This window comes from Protopterus annectens, chromosome 1.part1, assembly GCF_019279795.1.
Source record: "Protopterus annectens isolate FY-2018-M chromosome 1.part1, PAN1.0, whole genome shotgun sequence".
Classification (NCBI taxonomy): Eukaryota; Metazoa; Chordata; order Ceratodontiformes; family Protopteridae; genus Protopterus; species Protopterus annectens.
The window spans coordinates 1,437,784,982-1,437,809,788 of record NC_056726.1 but is presented as its reverse complement, the minus strand read 5'-3'; positions in this window follow the sequence as shown (position 1 = coordinate 1,437,809,788).

The following is a 24,807-nucleotide window of genomic DNA, read 5'->3' as shown; positions in this document are numbered from 1 at the left end:
TTTGAAATGGTCTTTGAAGTTCCCCCTTTTGCCCCTAATTTTTCCTTAGTTTCAAATGCAGTGACTTGAGTATCTCAGTCTGATTTTGCTGTTCATTCATGGGAAGTGTGCAAGGTCAACAAAGGTAACTTCATCGAGCATAAAATGATCAAAGTAAGTTTGCAGAAACTACATTAGGCAATAGTGGAGTTTGCCTTTTCCACCACTGTTGTAAGGTCCCAGAGTTGGTATGTGTATGTTCAAGGGTACATTGGGTCCTCTCTACATTGGAAGTGCATGGGTGGCTTGCCTCCATGCAAAAAAAACTTTCCTTGAAATATTCACTGAAGGCAGTTTCACTCAGTATTTTTTGATATTTTTTATGTTGACATAAACTGCCTTCTGTGACTCGATATGACTCCTTATCATCTGCCTTCCTCCCAGGTTCATAGGTGTATGCTAGGCTAATGACCATTAGGGCCATTATAAGCCTAGCTATGCACCCCAGGATGGGCTGCACAGCGGTGCAGTGGTAGCATTGTTGCCTCATAGCAAGAAGCTCTCTGGTTCAATTCTCAGCTGGAGTGTCTTCTGTGTGCAGTCTGCATGTCCTCCCTGCATTCATGTGGGTTTCCTCGGGGTGCTCTAGTTTTCTCCCAAGTTACAAAGATATGCATCTGGAGTGTTTCTCTCTGGGCCTCTGCTGAAAATTGGCTTTGTTCCAAGTTGAACTTTCCCAGTTAACAAACGTTAAATAAAAAAATGTGACCCACAGATTGGATTTATATAAGGGGTATTTATTGACTGCATCCATCCATCAGAGACATAGGTGCCAGACCAACAGTGAATTTGTGATTACCCATTCATTGCTCCAAGTTGAGCTTAAATAGGGCTGGCGAGGAACTCTGCTTCACATAGATGAGGAGCCTGTTCCAGAGAATAGGAATTCTCTGAGAAACATATCTGTCTCTCCAACATTTCTTTTTTATGTCACAAGCACAATTTAGGTCTTTCAGTCTAGTAACTCTAAGGCTGTTTGTTTTATGGACATGCAAAATGTTCATCAAAACAGGGTCTGAGGATGCCTTTATGCCAGGCAAAGATCACCTCTCAGAAGTCTGTATAATACTGAATAAAGAGACAGGGTTTTAAGGCAGTTGATATTGGACATTGTATTTACTCCATGTATTGGGTAGATATGGTGTTAAGCAAAGGAATGCAGAAGTTCAGATGGTAGTGGATTTTGCGAAAAGGATGGACATGGCTGTGATGAATATGTATTTTAACAAGAGGGAGGAGCATATGGTGACATACAAGAGTGGAGGAAGATGCACACAGGTGGATTATATCTTATGTAGAAGGGCCAGTCTGTAGGAGATTGGAGACTGTCAAGTGGTGGCAGGGGAAAGTGTAGTTAGGCAGCATAGGATGGTGGTTTGTAGGATGACATTGGTGATCAAGAAGAGGAGGATGAGTGTGAGGGAATCACCAAGGATCAATTGGTGGAAACTGAAAAGTGGTAATTGTGAGGTGATGTTCAGCGAAGAGTTAAGACAGGCACTGGGTGGCAATGAAGAGTTATCGAATAGCTGGGTAACAACAGCAGAGCTAGTAAGGGAGATGGCTAGAATGGTGCTTGGTGTGACATCTGGAAAGAGGAAGGAGGACAAGGAGACCTGGTGTTGGAATGAAGAAGTACAGGAGAGCATACAGAGAAAGAGGTTGGCGAAGAAGAAGTGGGATTGTCAAAGAGATGAAGAAAGTAGACAAGAGTATAAGGAGATGAGGTGCATGGCAAAGAGAGAGGTGGAGAAGACTAAGGATAAGGCGTATGACGAGTTGTATAAAAGGTTGGACACTAAGGAGGGAGAAAAGGACTTATATTGGCTAGACAGAGGAACTGAGCTAGTAAAGATGTGCAGCAGGTAAGGGTGATAAAGGGTAATGAGAGAAACATACTCACAAGTGAGGAGAGTGTGTTGAGCAGATGGAAAGAGTACTTTGAGGGGTTGATGAATGAAGGGAATGAGAGGGAGAGAAGGTTGGATGATGTGCGGATAGTGAATCATGAAGTGCAGTGGATTAACAAGGAGGAAGTAAGGATAGCTATGAAGAGGATGAAGAACGGAAAGGCTGTTGGTCCTGATGACATACCTGTGGAAGCATGGAGATGTTTAGGTGAAATGGCAGTGGAGTTTTTAACTAGATTGTTTAATGAAATCTCAGAAAGTGAGAGGATGTCTGAGGAATGGAGAAAAAGTGTTTTGGTACCGATTTTTAAGAAAAAGGGTGATGTGCAGAGCTGTAGTAACTACAGAAGGATTCAACTGATCAGTCACAGCATGAAGTTATGGGAAAGAGTAGTGGAAGCTAGGTTAAGAAGGGAGGTGATGATTAGTGGTCAGCAGTATGGTTTCATGCCAGGAAAGAGCACTACAGATGCAATGTTTGCTCTGAGAGTATTGATGCAGAAGTACAGAGAAGGTCAGAAGGAGTTGCGTTGTGTCTTTGTGGATTTAGAGAAAGCATAAGACAGGGTGCCTAGAGAGGAGATGTGGTATTGTATGAGGAAGTTGGGAGTGTCAGAGAAGTATATAAGTGTGGTACAGGATATGTACGAGGGTAGTGTGACAGCGGTGAGGTCTGCAGTGGGACTGATGGATGCGTTTAAGGTGGAGGTGGGATTACATCAAGGATCAGCTTTGAGCTCTGTCTTATTTGCAATGGTGATGGGCAGGTTAACAGACAAGATCAGACAGGAGTCCCGTGGACTATGATGTTTGCAGATGACATTGTGATCTGTAGTGAGAGTAGGGAACAGGTGGAGGAGACCCTGGAGAGGTGGAGATATGCTCTAGAGAGAAGAGGAATGAAGGTCAGCAGGACTAAAATAGAGTATATGTGTGTGAATAAGAGGGAGGATAGAGGAATGGTGAGGATGCAGGGAGTAGAGGTGGTGAAGGTGGATGAATTTAAGTACTTGGGATCAACAGATCAGAGTAATGGTGAGTATGGAAGAGAGGTGAAGAAGAGAGTACAGGCAGGATGGAGTGGGTGGAGAAGGGTGTCAGGAGTGATTTGTGACAGACGAGTACCAGTACGAGTGAAGGGGAAGGGCTACAAGAGGGTAGTGAGACCAGCTATGTTATATGGGTTGGAGACAGTGGCATTGACAAAAAGGCAGGAGTCAGAGCTTGACGTGGCAGAGTTGAAGATGTTAAGATTTGCACTGGGTGTGATAAGGATGGACAGGATTAGAAATAAGTATATTAGAGTGTCAACCCAGGTTGGAAGGTTTGGAGACAAAGCCAGAGTGGCAAGAGTATGTTGGTTTGGACTTGTGCTGAGGATGGATGCAGAGTATATTAGGAAAAAGATGCTAAGGATGAAGCTGCCAGGTAACAGGAAAAGAGGGAGGCCTAAGATAAGGTTTATGGACGTGGTGAGAGAGGACATGCAGGTGGTTGGTGTGACAGAACAAGATGCAGAGGACAGGAAGAAATGGAAACAGTTGATCTGCTGTGGCGACCACTAACGGGAGCAGCCAAAAGAAGAAGAAGATTCTTTTTGTAAGTAATGTTTTTGGATGTTCCAGTTGCTGTATGAGTCCAGTCAGGTACATACCAAATGGGGCATTATGTTCTATGATGGGTCTGATGAGAGCTGAATACAGTGGTATGATGACCTCTCTGGGCATAGACGCCTTGCCCTTTCTTATAAGTTGAGCAAGATGGAAGTATTTTCTTACCATCCTGGACAAGTTACCAGTAAGAAGTATGCTTTATGGTGATAACAATTGGTTCATTCATAGTCTTTCCATAAATATTCTAATATATTATAATAAACTCAAACCCCAAATTATATTATTTGTAAACGTTCACAATTGTTCATTTTTTGAAAACTGTGCAATGTAAACATACATTGTTAAAGTATTTTTGGTAACCAGACATAAGTTTTAACATATAAAGCCTCAAAAACAGTCACCATCCCACACAGGTTTCTGAGTTCTAAATAAATCCAAAAGCAAACAATGATTAAAAACACAGAAGAGCTCAGGTGCGACCAAGGTTTCCAGTTTCAGTTGAAGTTTTAATGTTAAAACATAAGCGAAAGTACAACCAAGGTTTCCAGTTTCAGTTGAAGTTTTAATGCTAATGTTAAAACATAAGCAAAAGCTTTGAGATGGCTATAATACTTCATGGTGTAGCTTTGAGATACCTATAACACTTTATGATGTAGCTTTGAGATGGCTACAACAGTTCATGGTGTAGCTTTGAGATGGCTATAACACTTTATGGTGTAACTTTGAAATGGCTATAATACTTCATGGTGTAGCTTTGAGATGGCAATAAGAATTCATGGTGTGGCTTTGAGATGGCTATAACACTTCATGATGTAGCTTTGAGATGGTTATAAGACTTTATGCTGTAGCTTTGAGATGGCTATAACACTTCATGGTGCAGCTTTGAGATGGCTATACCATTTCATGGTGTAACTTTGAGATTACATGTTTTAGAGATGGCTATACCACTTCAGGTTGTAGCTTTGGGGTCTATATGACATAGTCAAAGCTTTAGGTAATTGAATAACTAAAGCTTGACACCTAAACAGTGAAAGCTGTAAACTGGTAATGGCCACTTCTGCAAATTTTTTTCATAGGGAAAAAAATTGCTTGGCCGTTATCAGGAAATCTGCCCTTTTCTCCACTGTAGAGCTATCTCGGAGATGGTATATTTAGTTGGGGGGGTGTTGGGGGCACAGCTTTGACATGGCTAAAGCACTTAATGGTGCAGCTTGCTTTAAGATGTCTATAACATTTCATGGTGTAGCTTTGAGATGGCTATAACACTTCATGGTATAGCTTTGACATGGCTATAACACTTCATGGTGTAGCTTTGAGATGGCTATAACACTTCATGGTGTAGCTTTGACATGGCTATAACTCTTTGGGATGTAGCTTTGAGCTGGCTATAACACTTCATGGTGTAGCTTTGACATGGCTATAACTCTTTGGGATGTAGCTTTGAGCTGGCTATAACACTTCATGGTGTAGCTTTGAGATGACTATAACACTTCATGGTGTAGCTTTGAGATGGCTATAACTCTTTGGGATGTAGCTTTGAGCTGGCTATAACACTTCATAGTGTAGCTTTGAGATGGCTATAACACTTCATGTTATAGCTTTGAGATGGCTATAACACTTCATGGTGTAGCTTTGAGCTGGCTATAACACTTCATGGTGTAGCTTTGAGATGGCTATAACACTTTATGGTATAGCTTTGAGATGGCTATACCATTTCATGGTGTAACTTTGAGATGACTTGTTTTAGAGATTGCTTCATTAACCTAGTGACTTACCAATTAACAATAGGCAGTATAAGACAGAACAAGGTGTAAGTAACAAAATGACACCAAGACTGCTAACCTAGGATGTCATGCAGTGCATTTATTAAACACTGTTTTGACCCTCATTATTCATATTTTATATCAACATTTGCATTTCACAACTAGGGGAGTTACATGTTATTAAGGGCACGGTGAGAATGTCGTCACAACTGGGGGAGCTACATGTTATTAAGGGGCATGGTGAGAATGTCGTCACAACTGGGGGAGCTACATGTTATTAAGGGGCATGGTGAGAATGTCGTCACAACTGGGGGAGCTACATATTATTAAGGGGCATGGTGAGAATCTCGTAATGGGAAACAGAAAAAAAAAATTATCACTATCAGCATTATAGTATATTATATTAAAGACCTTGCTAGTTATTTGTAGTAATTATGAAGAGCTGCAAATTTTCCATATGTATATTAATATTTCCCAAAACAAGTTAGTTTTCCAATCAGCTTGATAGGCCTTAGACCTTTTACAAGACTTTAAAAAGCCAGACTCCATTACTGTAAAGCTCATCATAGCTTTTCACCAAACCATGAGTCAGCTTCTTTTTTGACAGCCTTAATGATTTATGCTAAATTAATTTTGCATGTCAGGGTGTTCTGTCATAATGTGGCTTTGATGCTAAAACCTTCTGACTTTCTCTTGGATTTTGCTGAGTAAGATGGAAGTCATTTTTGAATTGTGTAAAGCCTTAAATATCCATATATAATATCACATTCGTAAAGTTTACAGTAAATGGAAAATAGAGTCAATTCCTTCAGTATTTCATCATATCCCATGTTTAATGGAGTCAATGTTTTAATAAACAAGATGGTGTATAATGGTAAGAAATGTAAATAATTGCATGCTGGCAATTAGAATAAGTTTACATATATGCCACAGATAAGCTGATTTCCAGTTGTGACTGTTTAATGACTGTTTCATAAAGAAGAATTATAATCAACATGAAAATTTGCAGATGAGGAAGGGGTATCGCATTTGTTACATACTATTAAGATGTAGTAACCCCAGATGTATGGCAGCTCTAATACTGTTAGACTGATATTGGAATATAGGGGGATTTTCTGTTCATTTAATGTCAACAATCTTGGGACCCTTTAAAGAGTGCAAACATCATTTTGTAGACTCCATACATATAACTTGTTAGTATATAAATGGAGATCAGCCTGTACCTGCACATTAATTACAACAATGGCTATTTTAGAATCTTCAGTGAATTTAGACAGCCCAGATAAGTGATTTCTTGGAAGTGTAGATATGACCATTAAAAAGAGAAGGGGTTTCAGTACTACCTGGGTCCCTTCTCTTTACTGTATATACTTAGGAAAAGGCTTTACTTCTATTTTTATTGCAAATTGTTGAAGAATCGTACGGCATCAATTATATCTTTGTAATAAACAGTTTTAAATGTTTTTGCCGTAAGTGACTTGCACATTATTGCATGGCATCAGGTGAAACCAGAGACTGTCAGACCAATTAGGCAGAACATAAATATTTTCTATTATTGGCTCTGAATTTATCTGTGGTTGAAAATAAATTGGCTGTTTCCCAAAACTATTGTTCTAGGTTGCAACCAAGCTAGGAGTTAAAGCAGCAAGTGTGCACTAGTTTGGATTTGTATAAAAATGAAATTTCTTGCAATATAAAAAATGAATTAATAAGATAATAAATGAAGTATATCAATAATATGTCAGAGACATCACTTACATAAGTTCAATGTAGCTTAATCAGGCATACAACATAACATTGGGAAATCGAAGCAAATAATTTCTGGCTGTGTCCAGAAATCCATACTTAGCAGATTTTCCTTGTTTAAGAATATCTGGCCCAGGATAGGCACTAGAAAAATAGTTCTAAACTCTGACTCTGCTCTCTCTCTCTCTCTCTCACTCTGGGGAAACCCAGAAAACTAGATAAGTCCTTAAACATCAACACTGGTTTCTCTGTAGGAAAAAATCCAATTCACTGGCAGGAAGACTTGGTTCAATACCTTCAGGCAATCCTTCCATAGGTTCTAACCTATGAACCTATGAATCTGACAGATCGGAAACCCAAGTATAACTGTTTAACTATTACAGAAGAAAGCAAAATGAAAAAAAAAACTGAATATTTGACAATGGATTTGTTTCCATGCAGGCCGCATTTCTTCACAATATAGGAGTGAAGGCTTTGAATCCCTTTGTTTGGTCACTGCAATGGAGTAATTACAGTTGTGGGTACATAATTCTTTTTTGGTTAATGTCAGCCTTTGAAACAGCTTATTTTCATATCACCAGAGTATTTTTCATTTAGTAAAATGACACATTAGACAGAAAAGTGAGTAATGGCTTTGTAGACATTATGTTTTCTCCCATATCACATGATTTTATCACCTTTTTCTAGCCTCTTAACATTTTACTGTCCCAAAACAGCATAGTGTCCAGTTTAAATGTATATGTTTGTGGTGCATTCTCTATGAGTGATGCTGTGGTGGCTGTATTCATTTTGTTGAGTTGAAAGCAGATACTTAATGCAAATGCCCAAAGGACAAGATCTCTGGTTATAAGACTTTATGCTGTAGCTTTGAGATGGCTATAACACTTCATGGTGCAGCTTTGAGATGGCTATACCATTTCATGGTGTAACTTTGAGATGACATGTTTTAGAGATGGCTATACCACTTCATGGTGTAGCTTTGGGGTCTATATGACATAGTCAAAGCTTTAGGTAATTGAAAAACTAAAGCTTGACACCTAAACAGTGAAAGCTGTAAACTGGTAATGGCCACTTCCGCAAATTTTTTTCATAGGGAAAAAAATTGCTTGGCCGTTATCAGGAAATCTGCCCTTTTCTCCACTGTAGAGCTATCTCGGAGATGGTATATTTAGTTGGGGGGGTGTTGGGGGCACAGCTTTGACATGGCTAAAGCACTTAATTGTGCAGCTTGCTTTAAGATGTCTATAACATTTCATGGTGTAGCTTTGAGATGGCTATAACACTTCATGGTATAGCTTTGACATGGCTATAACACTTCATGGTGTAGCTTTGAGATGGCTATAACACTTCATGGTGTAGCTTTGACATGGCTATAACTCTTTGGGATGTAGCTTTGAGCTGGCTATAACACTTCATGGTGTAGCTTTGAGATGGCTATAACTCTTTGGGATGTAGCTTTGAGCTGGCTATAACACTTCATGGTGTAGCTTTGAGATGACTATAACACTTCATGGTGTAGCTTTGAGATGGCTATAACTCTTTGGGATGTAGCTTTGAGCTGGCTATAACACTTCATAGTGTAGCTTTGAGATGGCTATAACACTTCATGGTGTAGCTTTGAGATGGCTATAACACTTCATGGTGTAGCTTTGAGCTGGCTATAACACTTCATGGTGTAGCTTTGAGATGGCTATAACACTTTATGGTATAGCTTTGAGATGGCTATATCATTTCATGGTGTAACTTTGAGATGACTTGTTTTAGAGATTGCTTCATTAACCTAGTGACTTACCAATTAACAATAGGCAGTATAAGACAGAACAAGGTGTAAGTAACAAAATGACACCAAGACTGCTAACCTAGGATGTCATGCGGTGCATTTATTAAACACTGTTTTGACCCTCATTATTCATATTTTATATCAACATTTGCATTTCACAACTAGGGGAGTTACATGTTATTAAGGGCATGGTGAGAATGTCGTCACATCTGGGGGAGCTACATGTTATTAAGGGGCATGGTGAGAATGTCGTCACAACTGGGGGAGCTACATGTTATTAAGGGGCATGGTGAGAATGTCGTCACAACTGGGGGAGCTACATGTTATTAAGGGGCATGGTGAGAATGTCGTCACAACTGGGGGAGCTACATGTTATTAAGGGTCATGGTGAGAATCTCGTAATGGGAAACAGAAAAAAAAAACATTATCACTATCAGCATTATAGTATATTATACTAAAGACCTTGCTAGTTATTTGTAGTAATTATGAAGAGCTGCAAATTTTCCATATGTATATTAATATTTCCCAAAACAAGTTAGTTTTCCAATCAGCTTGATAGGCCTTAGACCTTTTACAAGACTTTAAAAAGCCAGACTCCATTACTGTAAAGCTCATCATAGCTTTTCACCAAACCATGAGTCAGCTTCTTTTTTGACAGCCTTAATGATTTATGCTAAATTAATTTTGCATGTCAGGCTGTTCTGTCATAATGTGGCTTTGATGCTAAAACCTTCTGACTTTCTCTTGGATTTTGCTGAGTAAGATGGAAGTCATTTTTGAATTGTGTAAAGCCTTAAATATCCATATATAATATCACATTCGTAAAGTTTACAGTAAATGGAAAATAGAGTCAATTCCTTCAGTATTTCATCATATCCCATGTTTAATGGAGTCAATGTTTTAATAAACAAGATGGTGTATAATGGTAAGAAATGTAAATAATTGCATGCTGGCAATTAGAATAAGTTTTACATATATGCCACAGATAAGCTGATTTCCAGTTGTGACTGTTTAATGACTGTTTCATAAAAGAAGAATTATAATCAACATGAAAATTTGCAGATGAGGAAGGGGTATCGCATTTGTTACATACTATTAAGATGTAGTAACCCCAGATGTATGGCAGCTCTAATACTGTTAGACTGATATTGGAATATAGGGGGATTTTCTGTTCATTTAATGTCAACAATCTTGGGACCCTTTAAAGAGTGCAAACATCATTTTGTAGACTCCATACATATAACTTGTTAGTATATAAATGGAGATCAGCCTGTACCTGCACATTAATTACAACAATGGCTATTTTAGAATCTTCAGTGAATTTAGACAGCCCAGATAAGTGATTTCTTGGAAGTATAGATATGACCATTAAAAAGAGAAGGGGTTTCAGTACTACCTGGGTCCCTTCTCTTTACTGTATATACTTAGGAAAAGGCTTTACTTCTATTTTTATTGCAAATTGTTGAAGAATCGTACGGCATCAATTATATCTTTGTAATAAACAGTTTGAAATGTTTTTGCCGTAAGTGACTTGCACATTATTGCATGGCATCAGGTGAAACCAGAGACTGTCAGACCAATTAGGCAGAACATAAATATTTTCTATTATTGGCTCTGAATTTATCTGTGGTTGAAAATAAATTGGCTGTTTCCCAAAACTATTGTTCTAGGTTGCAATCAAGCTAGGAGTTAAAGCAGCAAGTGTGCACTAGTTTGGATTTGTATAAAAATGAAATTTATTGCAATATAAAAAATGAATTAATAAGATAATAAATGAAGTATATCAATAATATGTCAGAGACATCACTTACATAAGTTCAATGTAGCTTAATCAGGCATACAACATAACATTGGGAAATCGAAGCAAATAATTTCTGGCTGTGTCCAGAAATCCATACTTAGCAGATTTTCCTTGTTTAAGAATATCTGGCCCAGGATAGGCACTAGAAAAATAGTTCTAAACTCTGACTCTGCTCTCTCTCTCTCTCTCTCTCTCACTCTGGGGAAACCCATAAAACTAGATAAGTCCTTAAACATCAACACTGGTTTCTCTGTAGGAAAAAATCCAATTCACTGGCAGGAAGACTTGGTTCAATACCTTCAGGCAATCCTTCCATAGGTTCTAACCTATGAACCTATGAATCTGACAGATCGGAAACCCAAGTATAACTGTTTAACTATTACAGAAGAAAGCAAAATGAAAAAAAAAACTGAATATTTGACAATGGATTTGTTTCCATGCAGGCCGCATTTCTTCACAATATAGGAGTGAAGGCTTTGAATCCCTTTGTTTGGTCACTGCAATGGAGTAATTACAGTTGTGGGTACATAATTCTTTTTTGGTTAATGTCAGCCTTTGAAACAGCTTATTTTCATATCACCAGAGTATTTTTCATTTAGTAAAATGACACATTAGACAGAAAAGTGAGTAATGGCTTTGTAGACATTATGTTTTCTCCCATATCACATGATTTTATCACCTTTTCCTAGCCTCTTAACATTTTACTGTCCCAAAACAGCATAGTGTCCAGTTTAAATGTATATGTTTGTGGTACATTCTCTATGAGTGATGCTGTGGTGGCTGTATTCATTTTGTTGAGTTGAAAGCAGATACTTAATGCAAATGCCCAAAGGACAAGATCTCTGGTTATAAGACTTTATGCTGTAGCTTTGAGATGGCTATAACACTTCATGGTGCAGCTTTGAGATGGCTATACCATTTCATGGTGTAACTTTGAGATGACATGTTTTAGAGATGGCTATACCACTTCATGGTGTAGCTTTGGGGTCTATATGACATAGTCAAAGCTTTAGGTAATTGAATAACTAAAGCTTGACACCTAAACAGCGAAAGCTGTAAACTGGTAATGGCCACTTCCGCAAATTTTTTTCATAGGGAAAAAAATTGCTTGGCCGTTATCAGGATATCTGCCCTTTTCTCCACTGTAGAGCTATCTCGGAGATGGTATATTTAGTTGGGGGGGTGTTGGGGGCACAGCTTTGACATGGCTAAAGCACTTAATTGTGCAGCTTGCTTTAAGATGTCTATAACATTTCATGGTGTAGCTTTGAGATGGCTATAACACTTCATGGTATAGCTTTGACATGGCTATAACACTTCATGGTGTAGCTTTGAGATGGCTATAACACTTCATGGTGTAGCTTTGACATGGCTATAACTCTTTGGGATGTAGCTTTGAGCTGGCTATAACACTTCATGGTGTAGCTTTGACATGGCTATAACTCTTTGGGATGTAGCTTTGAGCTGGCTATAACACTTCATGGTGTAGCTTTGAGATGACTATAACACTTCATGGTGTAGCTTTGAGATGGCTATAACTCTTTGGGATGTAGCTTTGAGCTGGCTATAACACTTCATAGTGTAGCTTTGAGATGGCTATAACACTTCATGGTGTAGCTTTGAGATGGCTATAACACTTTATGGTATAGCTTTGAGATGGCTATACCATTTCATGGTGTAACTTTGAGATGACTTGTTTTAGAGATTGCTTCATTAACCTAGTGACTTACCAATTAACAATAGGCAGTATAAGACAGAACAAGGTGTAAGTAACAAAATGACACCAAGACTGCTAACCTAGGATGTCATGCAGTGCATTTATTAAACACTGTTTTGACCCTCATTATTCATATTTTATATCAACATTTGCATTTCACAACTAGGGGAGTTACATGTTATTAAGGGCATGGTGAGAATGTCGTCACAACTGGGGGAGCTACATGTTATTAAGGGGCATGGTGAGAATGTCGTCACAACTGGGGGAGCTACATGTTATTAAGGGGCATGGTGAGAATGTCGTCACAACTGGGGGAGCTACATGTTATTAAGGGGCATGGTGAGAATGTCGTCACAACTGGGGGAGCTACATGTTATTAAGGGGCATGGTGAGAATCTCGTAATGGGAAACAGAAAAAAAAACATTATCACTATCAGCATTATAGTATATTATACTAAAGACCTTGCTAGTTATTTGTAGTAATTATGAAGAGCTGCAAAATTTTCCATATGTATATTAATATTTCCCAAAACAAGTTAGTTTTCCAATCAGCTTGATAGGCCTTAGACCTTTTACAAGACTTTAAAAAGCCAGACTCCATTACTGTAAAGCTCATCATAGCTTTTCACCAAACCATGAGTCAGCTTCTTTTTTGACAGCCTTAATGATTTATGCTAAATTAATTTTGCATGTCAGGCTGTTCTGTCATAATGTGGCTTTGATGCTAAAACCTTCTGACTTTCTCTTGGATTTTGCTGAGTAAGATGGAAGTCATTTTTGAATTGTGTAAAGCCTTAAATATCCATATATAATATCACATTCGTAAAGTTTACAGTAAATGGAAAATAGAGTCAATTCCTTCAGTATTTCATCATATCCCATGTTTAATGGAGTCAATGTTTTAATAAACAAGATGGTGTATAATGGTAAGAAATGTAAATAATTGCATGCTGGCAATTAGAATAAGTTTTACATATATGCCACAGATAAGCTGATTTCCAGTTGTGACTGTTTAATGACTGTTTCATAAAAGAAGAATTATAATCAACATGAAAATTTGCAGATGAGGAAGGGGTATCGCATTTGTTACCTACTATTAAGATGTAGTAACCCCAGATGTATGGCAGCTCTAATACTGTTAGACTGATATTGGAATATAGGGGGATTTTCTGTTCATTTAATGTCAACAATCTTGGGACCCTTTAAAGAGTGCAAACATCATTTTGTAGACTCCATACATATAACTTGTTAGTATATAAATGGAGATCAGCCTGTACCTGCACATTAATTACAACAATGGCTATTTTAGAATCTTCAGTGAATTTAGACAGCCCAGATAAGTGATTTCTTGGAAGTGTAGATATGACCATTAAAAAGAGAAGGGGTTTCAGTACTACCTGGGTCCCTTCTCTTTACTGTATATACTTAGGAAAAGGCTTTACTTCTATTTTTATTGCAAATTGTTGAAGAATCGTACGGCATCAATTATATCTTTGTAATAAACAGTTTGAAATGTTTTTGCCGTAAGTGACTTGCACATTATTGCATGGCATCAGGTGAAACCAGAGACTGTCAGACCAATTAGGCAGAACATAAATATTTTCTATTATTGGCTCTGAATTTATCTGTGGTTGAAAATAAATTGGCTGTTTCCCAAAACTATTGTTCTAGGTTGCAACCAAGCTAGGAGTTAAAGCAGCAAGTGTGCACTAGTTTGGATTTGTATAAAAATGAAATTTCTTGCAATATAAAAAATGAATTAATAAGATAATAAATGAAGTATATCAATAATATGTCAGAGACATCACTTACATAAGTTCAATGTAGCTTAATCAGGCATACAACATAACATTGGGAAATCGAAGCAAATAATTTCTGGCTGTGTCCAGAAATCCATACTTAGCAGATTTTCCTTGTTTAAGAATATCTGGCCCAGGATAGGCACTAGAAAAATAGTTCTAAACTCTGACTCTGCTCTCTCTCTCTCTCTCTCTCTCTCTCTCACTCTGGGGAAACCCAGAAAACTAGATAAGTCCTTAAACATCAACACTGGTTTCTCTGTAGAAAAAAATCCAATTCACTGGCAGGAAGACTTGGTTCAATACCTTCAGGCAATCCTTCCATAGGTTCTAACCTATGAACCTATGAATCTGACAGATCGGAAACCCAAGTATAACTGTTTAACTATTACAGAAGAAAGCAAAATGAAAAAAAAAAACTGAATATTTGACAATGGATTTGTTTCCATGCAGGCCGCATTTCCTCACAATATAGGAGTGAAGGCTTTGAATCCCTTTGTTTGGTGACTGCAATGGAGTAATTACAGTTGTGGGTACATAATTCTTTTTTGGTTAATGTCAGCCTTTGAAACAGCTTATTTTCATCTCACCAGAGTATTTTTCATTTAGTAAAATGACACATTAGACAGAAAAGTGAGTAATGGCTTTGTAGACATTATGTTTTCTCCCATATCACATGATTTTATCACCTTTTTCTAGCCTCTTAACATTTTACTGTCCCAAAACAGCATAGTGTCCAGTTTAAATGTATATGTTTGTGGTACATTCTCTATGAGTGATGCTGTGGTGGCTGTATTCATTTTGTTTAGTTGAAAGCAGATACTTAATGCAAATGCCCAAAGGACAAGATCTCTGTTTTTTTCCTTAGTAAAACAAGCCTAAAATTGCATGCCTTTGGCTGAAAACACAAATTAAGAGATAAAGTAATCCAGAGACCCTTGAGCTAAGAAAACAAATATTTTCCATGGCAGTGCTTCTGTTTTTCTATGTTTTGTTACATACTGACGCATGCTGTAACAAGAAGACCAAGTTTAATACACGGCAACACATGAAGGCAGGATTAATAAATGCAGTCAGTACACTGTAAAATAGCAAAATGCAAGGAATTCACAATGTCATTAAAAGCAACAGTAAATATAATAATAAAATAATGCTAATAATAGGTTCATAGGTTGTTACTAGGCTAACTTGCAAGCCTAGCCATGCACCTCAAATGCATTTGGATCCCATGTATCAAGGGTGTCTATCGGGGGCATGTTAGTGGGGAGGTAACTAAAAGATTTGTATGTGGGAGTATTAGTGAGGGTAATACTTTTCCTATTGACTGCCTCTGTCTATAAGAGACACGGGGGCCAGACCAGGGGTAAATTTATGACATCCCATCCATTTGTCAAGGTTTTGTTTGAATAGGGTCAGGGGTGAGCTCTGTTTGACATACATGAAGAGCTTATTCCAATAGGGCAGGGATCCTTTGGGACACATATCTGTCTCTCCAACACATTCTGTTTATATCACAAGTGAAGTTCAGTGCCCTGGATCTACTGTTTCTAGTGCTTTTTTATTTTGTGTATGTGAAACAGATCAATCAGGGCTCAGTCTGAGGAACCCTGTAAGTCAGGGAAAGATGCCCTCCCAGCAGCCTGTAGGAGACTCAGTACTAAGATGAAGCCTTTAGGTGATCAGTGTAAGACAGGGTATTCATGTCCTGAATTTTCCTGGTGAGAAACCTTTCTGGGTGTTCCATCTGTTTTAAGTGTTTGATTAGGTACATGCCAAAGGAGACTTTGTACTCAACGATAGGTCTGATAAGGGCTGTGTAGACTGGTACTATTACTTCCTTGGAAATGGATGCCATACCTTACTTATAAATTGGATGACACAGAGTGATTTTCTTACTATCTCAGCTAGATGTTGGTCAAAAGGCCAGATTGCTGTCTGCATATGTTCCCAGATTTCTTACTATTGAGTGGACTGTTAGGGATGTTTTTGTGATGAATGATTAACTTAAATTGAAAGTTTCCCAAAGGTCATTATAATGGATTTTTTTTGGCATTGAGTTTTAGGACATGACTCTGATGCTAATTAATTTGTCTACTTTAAACCTTGTTGCAAGAAGTTGTTATCTAGGGGAAAACTGTAATAGCTCCCAAATTACAGTCATCTGTAAATTTGATGAGCTAGAGGCCTTGAACATAAGCATTGACTTCCAAGAAGCAGATGCCAAAGAGGCATGGGCCCAGCACAGAGCCATGAAGTACTGTGCTGGTGACTATTTTCTTGGTGGAGGTAGTTCTACCAATCCTGACTTCTTTGAGATTTGTCTGTGAACCAGTCAACAATACAGCAAGGTATGTAAGGATTCATGCCTAGCTCAGATAACTTGTCAACAATGTCTGAGTGGTTATTGTATTGAATGAACTGGCCAGGTCAAGATTCACAATATGCACTATTTCACCCTCCTCCATTGCCTTGATGATCCTCTCAAACAGTTCTATGAGGGTATGTATGCACAACCTTTACTTAGCAAAGTTAAACTGGGATGGGTCCAGTGTTTGTAGGTTTCCAATGTTCCTGTTTATCATTTCCATGATAATATGTTCCATGGCTTTGCATATGTGCATACTGGGCTTTTTGGACAGATGAGTTTGTAGTTCCCTGGATAGGTTGACAGTATACTTTTGAGGAGGGGAATGACTGTTGTATTCTTCCATTCACTTAGAATGTAGTATGTTTCAAGTTGTAGTTAAAGAGTGCCCCAAGTGGTCTTGAAAGGTCATGTTTTAGACTGTTCACAAGAGGTAACCAGGGCTGTTGTCAGGACTCCTAGAGGCAGTGTTCTTGACTTTAGCTAGTGCTGTTAACACCTGCTCCCTGTTAATAGTTGGGCGAAGTATGATGTAGGGGGTTTCACCCAGAGAAGCTGGGGGGGGAGTGGGGGGGGGTGAAATATGAGCCAAATTTATCAGCCATTAGATTTGCTATATCACCCTGATCAGTGAAGATACCATTCACCAGCAGTTCAGCATATTTCTGTGTGTTACCTTTAAAGTTATGGACTTAGCTGAAGGAGGACTTCTGATTTCCCTTAGCCTGCAAGGCTATCCTGACCTCACAGTTTGCCTTATTGGACTTAATTAGACCTCTTAGTTTCTTGTTTAGTTGTATAAGAGAGCACTTGTCTTTAAGGGAGTTGGTCTTCCTGATTTGTTGTCACCTCACAGTATGACGTTGTCCTGTTCGATTCTCAGCTAGAGCGTCTTTTGTGTGGAGACATGCATGAATGGGTGTACCTTCGTTGAAGATTGTGCATCAGAGATGGCAACTCGGCACATAGAAATCTACTGCCAATCATTAGTGGACCGGAGTTCTGCTGTGGCGACCCCTAACCGGGAAAAGCTGAAAGATACAACAACAACTATATACCCTGTATAGGTGAGTATTCTACCAGTGAGGCTTGTTTTGTTTAGTCTTTCTTTTATATTTACACCTGGTAGGTATGGCAGTCTCTATCAACCTAGTCACATGTTTGTGTAGGGACTCTGTGTTTAATTCTGCATAGACAGATGTGGTCTCAGAGTTAGTGGGAGTTTTATATTTTGACAAACTGTAGCTTAATATCATGTAGTTTGCCTTAGAATAGATCCTAACTGTTAGTGATTTAGCTGGATTTTCCATGTTGATTGTATCTTCAAGGAAGACAGCTTTGTAATCTGACCTCACTCATGAGAACATGACATGGTGTGGGGTGGGGGGGGTGCAGTACTTTCCCATGCTGGAGAGTAACAGATCCAGTATGTTTGATCTGCTGGTTGGAACATTTACTGTCTGCCCCAGGATGTCTGTGTTAAAAAAGTCCAGGAAGCTTTGTGCCTGTGAGTCTGAGGCAGGATAAGTTTTCCAGTCTATAGAGGGGTAGTTGAAGTCACCTATGAATAGGGTGTATGGCTGTATATTCAGTACCTCTAGTAGATTTAGGTAAGAGTTGTGAGATTTTAGTATACAGATAGTGACCTGTAGCTAGCCATGATATAGTGAGGGACCTTATCTATGATGACTTCATGTGGTATCATCCTTTTTAAGCAACTTGGAGGTATGTTTATTGCTAACATAGATCAAGACACATACACTTTTATTCACAGTCTGTGCTGCTGTTAGTCTAAATGTGTGGAAGGCACTGTAGCTTTGCACTATCAGAGTATGTTCTACAGGCTTAAACCAAGTCTCAGTCATGGCACAGATGTCTACATTCTCCAGAGTGGGAAGGGCTTGAAGGGTGTGGATTTTCTTTTGTTTAGGGTCCTAGCACTGAGAAGTAACATCTTCAGGTTGCTTGGAGACTTTTTCACTCTGTTGGTAGTTTAATCTTTTTGGGATTGCTTAAAAAAGGCTCTAAGTGTGTGGATAAAGTTTCAGGCAATATCCTAACAATAGGGAGGAGACAGGTGCAGCCTATCCTTGGCAAAGCAAAATGGTCTACAATGTTCTCACATGCTGGTAGATATTGGATCTCCTGGAGTGACAACAGAAACTAAACTAATTATGAAAATCAATCATTTTAGTTTATACTGAGGTATCCTCCTTGGTGAGGGTAGCCTGCTGCTCAGTGCAGGGTTCTTACCTATCTGAAACACCTATTCCAAGAGACCCATTATGTCTCTTTTCATGTAGTCTAGTGAGGTATGTCATAGCTCATTTACACTAACATGGACTGTGATGGAAACATACTGATACCTGGGGTCCAGTGATTTGGGTGCCTGACTGATATTACAGATCTTAGCTCCAGGCAGGCAACTAACTGTTATCTTCTTCTTAACTAATCTGGTGAGTGGGGCATCTGTGTCTCACACAGTGGAGTCCCCAAAGACAAGACTATTAGGTAAACTATATGCTTTTCGTATGGGATTTGCTCTTGGGAGACCATTGGGTGTAGGCTTATGTGAGATGCTTGGTGTTTCATCAGGTGTGTGTTTTAGTGACTGCTGAAAAGCAGTGCTGGCATTACATGGCTTTGGAGGTCTTTGAGATTTGGGAAGGCTTGTTTTAAGCACCTCAGTATAAGACGATCTATGTGTGTGGTGTCATGTATGTGTGAGGGATGTATTGTGGGTCTTCTTGAAAATCTCATTTGTGTGTGAGATGTTTGCCTCCAAGGAAGTTATGTATTTACATCTCTTACATACTGTGTTATTTTCTTTAATGATTACTGGTTGTTTGAGCACATGAGACAATTGCTACATTGATTTAGGATACCTAAATCTATCAAGCTCGCCACAGAAACATTAACATATTCCATATCCATGTTGTATAATCCTTTAATAGGGTGGGCTGTTTAGGATTAAGGATTGGGTTTTAACAGGGTCTTCCTAGGGTAGTTTCTGGGGTTAAGGGCAAAATGTTATATAGTGTTAGGATATGGTAGTGCTATTCAATGTACAAGCTAGCTGCTCTAAGCATAATGCTGCACAATGCTATGCTGCTTTTTTCGACCTTATCCTAATATTATATGGAAAATTTACTGTGTGGGCATTTGCTTATGTACAGGACACTGCAAACTGCCACTGTACAAATTTTTCTGTTTTATAGCTGTGGAAAACAGCTTGAAAATGGACTCCTATGCCCTCTAGCCAATAAAAAAACCCACGGTTTAGTTCCCTGAAGTACTTCCCAACTCAGACAAACCAAGTAAACATCTTCTGCCTCAAGATAGATGGCACTGAAAATTCTTAATGTAAAAGCACAGAAGAAGTAGCTCTCAACTGCAGATTAATGAATAAACAAACAACTACTAAATAGCCAAGTCCCTGGCTAATTCACCCTTCTCCATGGTGATCTGGAGACAAACAGAACTACGTTCTTCTTTCGGCTTTTCCCCGTTAGGGGTCGCCACAGCAGAACTCCGGTCTGCTAATGATTGGCAATAGATTTTTATGGTGCCAAGGTGCCAGCTCAACACCCAACCTTCAACAAAGGCACGCCAATTCTACACATGTCTTTCAAATGCCAGTCAACTGCGGGGAGGACATGCAGACTCCACACAGAAGGTGCTCCAGCCGAGAATCAAACGGGAGGGCCTCTTGCTGTGAGGCAACAACGCTACCGCTGCACCACAGCGGCTTTAGACAAACAGAACTACGAAAAGCCAAAAATACAGAAAAAAATATGATTTTTGCTGAAAAATTAAATAAATGGTTTAAAAATGCTCAAATATAGTAGCTATCACTATATAAAGCAAACACAAGTGCAGTAAATCAAGAAAATATTCTTATCTTAGTCTGGATGGCTGTGGTTGCAGTTAAAACACTTGGAAAGCTTTGCAGAACTCTCTGAAGGTGAGCACAGGGGCTTTACAAACTCACCTGATTTATAGCAGAGAAAAAATGTTGAAAACTGACTCTATGCCCTCTAACCAATACAATAGTAAGCCATACACTGAGCTCCCTGGAATGCTTCCCAACTCAGGGAGACTAGTTAAACACCTTTTGTCATAAGATGGATGATCTTGGAATTTTTTTATGTAAAATCATTTAACCATGATTCTCAATATTTTTCTTTTCAGTCAAATGCTTTTTCTCTACAAGAGCTTAGATAATGTTGAAAATGCTTATTGATATTTTTATTATAAATTGCAGACCACGGAAGATATTTAGCAATATTTATATTGCCAATTATACAGATGCATATAATGTTTTATATTTCTTTAAATATCTCTAATTAGCACTGAGAACAATATATGTTTAGTTTAATGCTTGTTAATATGAACTTGCTGATACTGTTTGATTACTCTTATATAAATGTAAATTTGCCTAAGTTACAAGTGATAATTCAATAAAAATGTTTAAAAAAGAAAAGTTGCACTCAGAGCAGAATTTTTTGCTTTCCTGTGAATGCTCCAGCCATGCATGAAGAAATGTACATCTCACACTGTACCCCTTTCATTTCTATAAATTATTTCTGCTTTTTCAGAGCATGAGTCTGGGCCCTTTTTAGTTTTAATTTGTGTAGAAGAAAACATGTAAAAACACAGGTTATACAGTTTTCAAGATATGGAAAGTTATAAGTGGAACTTTAAAGAAACAACAATTCTGGATTTGAGTACATTATAATATATTATAGTAGTGATATAAAAACTGAATGTATTGAAGAGTTTATAAATTATTGCTAGTTTTACCTTTTAATAACATTCACTTATTCTTCACAATATCTTTGCTATTGCTTGGCTTATGCTTTTCAGTATGGTTCTTTAGGAAATGCTCCAGAATTTAAGGATTTGTATATGCTGCTGGAAGTTATGACATTCCACATCTCAGAAGTATTAATAAATTAAAGACAACATACATACCTGAGCACCGGACTCCAGCATCATGATAATGGTTGCAGTTATCTGAATTCCTTTCCTTGGAAGGGCATTCCTGCAGTTTGCTTTCATTACCTTCACAGTTTACAACATCCAGCATTATTGATCCAGTTCCTTGTCCATATTGAGTAAGTCCTGGTGTTGAAATGGCAGATCCACATCCCAGGTATCTACAGACAACCTCAGCATCCTTCAAGTCCCAAGTAGTATCACACACTGTACCCCACTCATTTCTATAAAAGACTTCTACTCTTCCAGAGCAAAAGTCTGGGCCATTTACTAGTCGTACTTCTAGAAGAGAACATGCAAAAACACATAAAATAGTAAAGGAATGTTTGTTTTTGGCATTAATAAATTAATAAGATGAACAATGATTAGAATGATACCAAACCATCCATCTAATATAAACATTTATAGACCTCAGCGGTTGATATAAGTAGGTATGTAATTTCCTATGGCTATAATTTTTTTTTTTTGCAAGAAAGTACTGTTTTGTTGACAAGGAGTACATGCACTGCTGAATAGTGAAATAATATCAGTGTTCCTCATGCCTTCAGGCCCCCCAAGGACAGCAGTTGTTAAATTATGTCAGATCCCCACCTTTGTTATGGCAGCTCACATAAACTACATTCTAACAGTATAAGGGAATATTTACTTACTTCACAAAGGCTTTCTGACTCCTTACTCATGGTAAAATGCATAAAACCTTATCCAAATGTTTCTGAAGGAGTGCAGAGCCATCTTAAATGAGAAGGACATACATTTTATAATTAACTGATGTTAAAACACTGTTAGATCAAAACAGCATAATCACACAGGTAGCAATGGAGACCTTCCTTCGTGCATTAATAGCCATGTTTTAATTATCACAGACCCTCATCATTTCAAAATCCATCTGGTACCCAGTCTGAGCATTTCTGGCTGTAAGCAAGGAAGAATCTATAAAGAAAATGGAAGCACGCACTCTGACAATATTACAGGACTGTTTTTCTTTCCCCAGGGCTTGTTCCAAAATCACTTATCTAACTCATTAAAGTAGTTCTGATAGATATACAGTTTGTATGGACCGTATAGGATATCTGCTGAATATTGCAGGTATACACCACTAAGACTCATGTACTTTCCCAATACATACTTTAGCAATATATAAACAGAACACAATTTTTCTTCATCTGGAATAAACTTTCATGAACACGTCAGAGAGCACAGAGGATTCATAGGTTCATAGGTGTTTACTAGTATAACAACCACAAGGGCCTTTTTAAGCCTAGCCATGCATACCAAATCTCTGACAAGTTCTGATACCCTTGATAAGTGCAAGCATGTGCCTGGTAGATGAGCCATTTACAGGTTACCTGCATCCATTAGAGATATAGGTGCCAAACCAGGGATGAATTTCCAGTTTCCCATCCAATTGTCCAAGTTGCACATGAACTGTGTTAGGGAGGAACACTGCTTCACATGGATGGGAGCCTGTTCCTTAGATGGGGTAGTCTCTGGGATATATACCTTTCTCTCCAGCAGGTCCTATTTATATCGCAGGCAAGGTTTAAGTCTTTAGAATAGGTCATTCTGGTGCTGTTTGTTTTGTGGATATGCAGGAGGTCCATTAGAGTGGGGTCTGACAATGCCCTGTATGCCAGGCATAGATCGTCCCTCAAAAGCCTGTAGGAGATAGAATACAGGAATAGGGCTTTGATCTGTTCTGCATAGGACATTGTACTTATTCCCTGTATTCTTTTAGTGAGGAACCTCTGTGGACATTCCAGTTGTTGGATATGCCTGGTTAGGTAAATACCAAAATGGGCATTGTACTCAATGATAGGTCTGATGAATGCCGAATACAGTGGAACAATGACTTCCTTGGACTTAGATGCCAATATATAGATTAAATGTATGAGTTGTTAATGAACTTCATCTTGTAGTCCAGGAATTGACACTCTCAGTCTCTTTTGCCTACAGTATCACTCTGAGCAAGCCACTTAAGCAGACAGTGCTCCTATATTGTCTTAAAAATGTTTATAATGATCAACATTCTAACCAATTTAACAAAATACTCAACCTGTATACAGTTTACTGTTGTATAGTTTATACTTTATGTGTTGAGCAGCTCGACAGAATTTTCTTTTCCCAATTTCCAAGTCTTCCTATCATTTTACATCTCTATAACAAATCAAGCAGGGAATTCAGAGGCACAGGCGACTCTATATACAAAATCTAGCAAACTAAGGTTTAAATGATTAACTTTTTACATAAATACAATTCATAGGTTCATAGGTTCATACTAGGCTATCTGCCCTAGGGATTTTATAAGCCTAGCCAGAGTGTGTTTGGCTTTCGCCACCCATTTTAAATTAATTTTGCTATGCCTTTTTTTGAGGTTAGTTTACTGTGCCTCTGCCTAACAGTGACACAGAAGTGATAGCCGGGGTAAACCTACCATCTCCCATCCACTCATCAAGATTCCTCTTGAAGAGAGTCAATGTGGGACTCTGCCTAACCTGGACTGGGATTTTATTCCAGAGTGAAGGGAGCCTCTGGGTTATGAATCTGTCCCTCCAGCATGTCCTATTTATTTCAGTGCTGAGGTTCAAGTCTCTCGAGCGCGTAGCTCGATGGGATTTGGATTTTCTGAGGTGCAGCATGTCCATTAATTTCGGGTTGGACATGGCTTTATACGTCAGGCACATATTGCCTCTGAGCAGGCAGTATGCCACTGAGTAGAGCTGGAGTTTCTTTAACCAGGCAGCATATGGCATCTGTTTGAGCCCTTTGATCCTCTTGGTGAGGTACTTTTGGGGTCTTTCCAGTTGCTGCAGGTGTCTGGTAAGGTACATCCCAAAAAAGGCATTGTACTCAATTATGGGCCTGATAAGGGATGAGTAAAGAGGCATGATGACCTCCCCTGATCTAGATGTGAATCCCTTCATGATTAGGTGGGCTATATAAAATGTTTTTCTAACCACTTTGGCCACGTGGTTGTCAAATGAGAGATTGCTATCAGCTTGGGTCCCCAGGTCCCTAATTACTTCTTCTGTACTTAATGGATTACCACCTATGTGGTAATTTGTGGGCACTTTGTTTTTGCCAAAGGGGATGACTATACACTTTTTGGCGTTTAGCTTGAGGCCATGGCTCTGGCACCAGTTGTATGTTTCTATGAGGCCCTTTTGGAGGATGCTTGTGTCGGCTGGAGAGTTGATTATGGCGCCCAGTTTGCAGTCATCTGCGAACTTGGTCAGTCACAGTCCTTCCGTGTTGGCCTGTACCGCCGAGAAATATATA